Genomic DNA, 7,115 nt, shown 5'->3' on the forward strand with positions numbered 1-7,115 from the left:
GGAGAATATTGGAAAGATGTTATAGAGATGAAATTGTTCTTGGTTCTACCCCACAGGACCAAGAACGTATCTCTAAAGGAATTCTTTCTTGTAATTGAAGCTTTTCTTGTAGTTGAAGAGGACTATCATCCTCCCTTGAGCCTTTTCTTCTCTAAGATAAACATCTTCACTTCCCTTCCTTCTCATTTGATAGAACCTCGGGACCCTGAACCATTCTAGTTGCCTCCCCTGAACAATCTCTAAATTGTCAATGTCCTCCCTAAAATACAATATTCAGGATGTGTTCTGACAAAGGCAAAGTACAACAGGACTACTACCTCCTATTCCCAATCATATTTTAACCCCACCCTGGGCAAGTTATCCAAACTCTCAATGTTCTAGAAAACTTTCTCAGATTATAAATTGCAGAGGTGTTAACCTTATTAGTAGAAGGAGTTTCCTCATCTTAGACCTCCCTATAACAGTGGATTCATCAATTTAGTCCCTGTTTCTATGGAAAAGAGGAGTAATGAAAGTGGAGTCAAGATGGTGGAGTAGCAAAAGAGTAGAAAGAGTGCCCCTTTCCCAGCCCCAACTCACATTCCTCCAAACAGATTTAGAAAGCATATCAGACTGAATCCTGCTTAGGAAATCCAAGAAAAATCACTGAGTCATGTTCAGCCTAGTTTGACCCAGTGAGACAGTTCAGAATTAAACCAATGTGATAAACTTATAGAGCTCAGGCCAGGAGAGTAGTAATTGAATTTGCTCTGGATCATATTACTTTAGGATAATTGAAAGCTTGCAGGTCCCTAGCCTAAGCTTTCTCTGAAAACTCTGAATAAAACAATACTTAATATGCCAAGAAAATGACATCAGGACCAACCTGGACCTTCCCTCCAGGGGTGCAAAGAGCCTGGAGTTTCAAAAATGAGAAAATAGCCGGGTAATCATGGCTGCAATCTAGACGTGACACGCTTCCTCTCCCCGGCACTGAACGAAATAGACTACATCAAAGGAGCATAAAAATCACCTTTGGTGGAACAGGACTCCCCAGTACCCCACAGAGGCGAAGGTACGTGGGATTTGAACATTTCCACACTATAATAAGAAGGAGGAAAAACTTGCACAGAAACGTGAACTGAGCCGCCCTCCCCCCCCACCTCCCCCACCAAACCAGACCGAGCTACTGGAGCACTCACTGGGACACCGAGTGAGTGGGGAATGTCTCTGTCTGGGGGGGGGGGCACTCCAGGGTCCTTGGGATCTGGGGACTGCCAGGAAACAACGTCTCAGAGCGGTTTCACGGGAGAACCCGGAGCTGAGCACGGGCTTTGGAGCCTTACTCGGGGCTGTTGCGCTGAGCTTCTGGGCGGAGCTAAACACCAGGGGCAGACCACGTGCTGATTATCTGGGTGGAGCTGAACTCCTGGGCAGTTTGGCTGTGATCAGGGCCCCAGCGCTCTAAGAAACCTCGGAGGCTGGGAAGAACTAGTCTGAGGCAACCTAAATTCACAGAAAACCCGTCCATATCACCCAGACCCCAGACCAAAAAGGAAAGGGGAATAAAACCACCAAAGGGATGGCTCACATGGCCCAAAATCAAGCCTCCAGGAAGAAAGGGATAAAGGTGACTATTGAAAACTTTTATGGTGGAAGTACCCAAGGAAAAGAAGATAATGAGGAGGAAATCCAAAAAAAATCAGAACATGCCTCCCAAAATGGAAACTATCAACAAGCTCTGGAAGATCTCAAACTGGAACTTATCCAAAAGATGGAAACCTGGAAAGAAAAATGGGAGAAAGAGATTAGCAGTCTGACAGATAAGACTGTTCAATTAGAAAAAGAGCTCAAAGCATCCAATAGAAGGGAAGACAAAGCTGAAAAGCAAAACCAGTCCCTAACGACCAGAATTAAGCAACTCGAAGAAAGTGAGATCATAAAACAGCAAGAATCAATAAAGCAAACGCAAAAAATTAATGAATTAGAATAAAACATAAAATATCTCACTGAGAAGGTCACAGATTTGGAAAACAGAGGGAGAAGAGACAACCTCCGAATTATCAGTCTCCCAGAAAAACCAGAGATAAACAATAAACTCAATGTTATTCTACAGGAGATTATAAAAGAAAATTGCCCCCACGTTCTGGAGCAAGGGGGCAAAATAGAAATAGAAAGGGTTCATAGAACACCCTCTATACTAAATCCCCAAAAGACAACCCCTAAGAATGTAATTGCCATATTCAAGAGCTTTCAAGAAAAGGAGAAAATCCTACAAGAAGCCAAGAAGAGGAGCTTCAGATATAAGGGGGCTCCCATAAGGATCACACACGACTTAGCGGCTAACACACTAAGAGACCGCAAAGCATGGAACACGATATTTAGAAAGGTAAGAGAGCTGGGTCTCCAACCAAGAATCAACTACCCAGCAAAACTGACTATATACTTCCAGGGGAAAGTATGGGCATTCAACAAAATAGAAGATTTCCAAGCATTTGCTAAGAAAAGACCAGAGCTCTGTAGAAAGTTTGATATCCAAGCACAGAAAGCAAGAGAAACATGAAAAGGTAAATATTAAAGAAAGGGAAAAGGAGATGAATCTTATCTTTTTCTTTAAGTCAAACTCTCTTCTATAAGGACTACATTTACATCAAATTATATATATTAATATGTGGGGAAAATGTTTTATGTAACTCTCAAAAATTGTAGCATCATAAGAGTAGTTAGAAGAAAAATGCATAGGGAAAGACTGAGGCATTAAGAAGATTTGGGGAAAGTGGGGGCAAAGAAAGGAAAAGGGAGGGGGGGAACCGTTGATAACACTAAGATTTACTTCAAGAAATAGGGGGGGAATCAATAGAATAATCTTTCTCATATAAAGATACACATGGGAAGGGGAGGGGAAGAACTCTCATATGAGAAGGAGAGGAAGAGAGCATGAAGTGGAATTACTTAAACTTTACTCTCAGTGAAATCAAATCTGAGAGGGAAGAACATCTAGATCCAGTGGGATCCTGAATTCTATCTTATCCATTAGGGCAAGAAAGAAAGGAAAATTAAGGAGGGGGGGAGGGAGTATAAAAAGAGAGGGAAGGAGAGGGGGGAGGGGAGGGGAGCATAAAAAGGGAGGGGCTAGAAAGAGAAGCATCTCAAGGGAGGGGACTAGGGGGACTGACCTAAAGTAAATCACTGGTTCAAAAGGAGATAGCTAAAGAAGAAAAGTCAGAACTAGGGGAAGATATCAAAATGCCAGTGAATCCACAAATGACAATCATAACTTTGAACGTGAATGGGATGAACTCACCCATAAATCCTAGACAAATAGCAGATTGGATTAGAACCCAAAACCCTACCATTTGTTGTCTACAAGAAACACATAGGAGGCAGGTTGTCACTCACAAGGGTAGAATTAAAGGTTGGAGTAAGACCTTTTGGGCCTCAACTGATAGAAAGAAGGCAGGAGTTGCAATCATGATATCTGACAAAGCCAAAGCACAAATAGACCTGATCAAAAGGGATAGGGAAGGTAAATATATTCTGTTAAAAGGGAGTATAGACAATGAGGAAATATCACTAATCAACATGTATGCACCAAATGGTATAGCATCCAAATTTTTAATAGAGAAACTAGGAGAATTGAAGGAGGAAATAGACAGTAAAAACATATTAGTGGGAGACTTGAACCAACCACTATCAAATTTAGATAAATCAAACCAAAAAATAAACAAGAAAGAGGTAAAAGAGGTGAATGAAATCTTAGAAAAATTAGAGTTAATAGACATATGGAGAAAAATAAATAGGGACAAAAAGGAATACACCTTCTTTTCAGCACCACATGGCACATTCACAAAAATAGATCATACACTAGGTCACAGAAACATGGCACTCAAATGCAGAAAAGCAGAAATAATAAATGCAGCTTTTTCAGATCACAAGGCAATAAAAATATTGATCAGTAAGGGTACATGGAGAGCCAATCAAAAATTAATTGGAAATTAAATAATATGATACTCCAAAATCGGATAGTTAGAGAAGAAATCATAGAAACAATTAATAATTTCGTTGAAGAAAATGACAATGGCGAGACATCCTTTCAAACCTTATGGGATGCAGCCAAGGCAGTACTTAGAGGACAATTCATATCCCTGAGTGCATATATTAACAAATTAGGGAGGACAGAGATCAAGGAATTGGAAATACAAATCAAAAAACTTGAGAACGAACAAATTAAAACCCCCCAGAAGAAAACCAAACTAGAGATCCTAAAAATTAAAGGAGAAATTAATAAAATCGAAAGTGACAGAACTATTGAGCTAATAAACAAGACTAGAAGCTGGTACTTTGAAAAAACAGACAAAATAGACAAAGTACTGGTCAATCTAATTTTAAAAAGGAAAGAAAGGCAAATTAACAGCATCAAGGATGAAAAGGGAGACCTCACCTCCAATGAAGAGGAAATTAAGGCAATCATTAAAAACTACTTTGCCCAACTATATGGCAATAAATATACCAACCTAGGTGATATGGATGAATATTTACAAAAATATAAATTGCCTAGACTAACAGAAGAAGAAATAGATTTCTTAAATAATCCCATATCAGAAAAAGAAATCCAACAGGCCATCAAAGAACTTCCTAAGAAAAAATCCCCAGGGCCTGAAGGATTCACCAGTGAATTCTATCAAACATTCAGAGAACAGTTAATCCCAATACTATACAAACTATTTGACATAATAAGCAAAGAGGGAGTTCTACCAAACTCCTTTCATGACACAAACATGGTACTAATTCCAAAGCCAGGCAGGCCAAAAACAGAGAAAGAAAATTATAGACCAATCTCCCTAATGAATATAGATGCAAAAATCTTAAATAGGATACTAGCAAAAAGACTCCAGCAAGTGATCAGAAGGGTCATCCACCATGATCAAGTAGGATTTATACCAGGGATGCAGGGCTGGTTCAATATTAGGAAAACTATCCACATAATTGACCACATCAACAAGCAAACCAACAAGAACCACATGATTATCTCAATAGATGCAGAAAAAGCCTTTGATAAAATACAACACCCATTTCTACTAAAAACACTAGAAAGCAAGGAATAGAAAGGTTGTTCCTAAAAATAATAAACAGTATATATCTAAAACCATCAACTAATATCATCTCCAATGGGGATAAACTAAATCCATTCCCATTAAGATCAGGAGTGAAACAAGGATGCCCATTATCACCTCTATTATTTGACATTGTATTAGAAACACTAGCAGTAGCAATTAGAGAAGAAAAAGAAAGTGAAGGTATTAAAATAGGCAAGGAGGAGACCAAATTATCGCTCTTTGCAGATGATATGATGGTTCTACTTAAAGAATCCTAGAGATTCAACCAAAAAGCTAATCGAAAGAATCAAGAACTTTAGCAAAGTTGCAGGATACAAAATAAACCCACATAAGTCATCAGCATTTCTATATAATTCCAACACAGCTCAGCAGCAAGAACTAGAAAGAGAAATTCCATTCAAAATTACCTTAGACAAAATAAAATACTTAGGAATCTATCTCCCGAGACAAACACAGGAACTATACGAACACAACTACAAAGCACTTTCCACACAACTAAAACTAGACTTGAACAATTGGAAGAACATTAACTGCTCATGGGTAGGACGAGCCAATATAATAAAAATGACCATCCTACCCAAACTCATCTATCTATTTAGTGCCATACCCATGGAACTTCCAAAAATTTTTTTTACTGATTTAGAAAAAACCATAACAAAGTTCATTTGGAAGAACAAAAGATCAAGGATATCCAGAGAAATAATGAAAAAAAATACAAAGGAAGGGGGCCTTGCAGTCCCAGATCTCAGACTATATTATAAAGCAGCGATCATCAAAACAATATGGTACTGGCTAAAAGACGGAAAGGAGGATCAGTGGAATAGACTGGGGGCAAGCAACCTCAGCAAGACAGTATATGACAAATCCAAAGATTCCAGCTTTTGGGACAAAAATTCACTCTTTCATAAAAACTGCTGGGAAAATTGGAGGACAGTGTGGGAAAGATTAGGTTTAGATCAACACCTCACACCCTACACCAAGATAAATTCAAAATGGGTGAATGACTTGAACATAAAGAAGGAAACTATAAGAAAATTAGGCGAACACAGAATAATATACATGTCAGACCTCTGGGAAGGGAAAGACTTCAAAACCAAGCAAGACTTAGAAAGAGTTACAAAATATAAAATAAACAATCTGGAATACATCAAATTCAAAAGTTTTTGTACAAACAAAACCAATGTAACCAAAATCAGAAGGGTAGCAACAAATTGGGAAACAATCTTCATAAAAACCTCTGACAAAGGTTTAATTACTCAAATTTACAAAGAACTAAATCAATTGTACAAAAAATCAAGCCATTCTCCAATTGATAAATGGGCAAGGGACATGAACAGGCAGTTCTCAGCCAAAGAAATCAAAACTATTAATAAGCACATGAAAAAGTGCTCTACATCTCTTATAATTAGAGAGATGCAAATAAAAACAACTCTGAGGTATCACCTCACACCTAGCAGACTGGCTCACATGACAGCTATGGAAAGTAATGAATGCTGGAGGGGATGTGGCAAAGTGGGGACACTAATTCATTGCTGGTGGAATTGTGAATTGATCCAGCCATTCTGGAGGGCAATTTGGAACTATGCCCAAAGAGTGATAAAAGACTGTCTGCCCTTTGATCCAGCTATAGCACTGCTGGGTTTGTACCCCAAAGAGAGAATAAGGAAAAAGACATGTACAAGAATATTCATAGCTGCACTCTTTGTGGTGGCCAAAAATTGGAAAACGAGGGGATGCCAATCAATTGGGGAATGGCTGAACAAATTGTGGTATATGTTGGTGATGGAATACTATTGTGCTAAAAGCAATAATAAAGTAGAGGAATTCCATGGAGACTGGAACAACTTCCAGGAAGTGATGCAGAGCGAAAGGAGCAGAACCAGGAAATCATTGTACACAGAGACTGATACATTGTGGTGCAATCGAAGTTGATGGACTTCTCAATCAGGTGACATTGCAATGTCCCTGAACAATCTGCAGGGATCTAAAAAACACTATCCACAAGCAGAAGATAAACTG

The sequence above is a fragment of the Monodelphis domestica genome, chromosome 2 (genome assembly GCF_027887165.1).
Source record: "Monodelphis domestica isolate mMonDom1 chromosome 2, mMonDom1.pri, whole genome shotgun sequence".
Classification (NCBI taxonomy): Eukaryota; Metazoa; Chordata; class Mammalia; order Didelphimorphia; family Didelphidae; genus Monodelphis; species Monodelphis domestica.